Below are 202 nucleotides of genomic sequence, written 5' to 3' on the forward strand. Positions count from 1 at the left end.
TTACACTTTGCCTAATACATACAAGTTGTAGAGCTTTTTTCAGCTTATTCATGACAATTTGCTTTTGTATAATATTATTATTAGTAGTAGTATTTATTATATGTATGTTCATATTTGTTTTAACAAAAATAGATTTGTCCACCTGTCGGGTTTTGGACAATATGGAACATAAGAACAGGACGTGTGTTTGGATATAACTCAA

The sequence above is a fragment of the Danio aesculapii genome, chromosome 15 (genome assembly GCF_903798145.1).
Source record: "Danio aesculapii chromosome 15, fDanAes4.1, whole genome shotgun sequence".
In the NCBI taxonomy this organism is placed as follows: domain Eukaryota; kingdom Metazoa; phylum Chordata; class Actinopteri; order Cypriniformes; family Danionidae; genus Danio; species Danio aesculapii.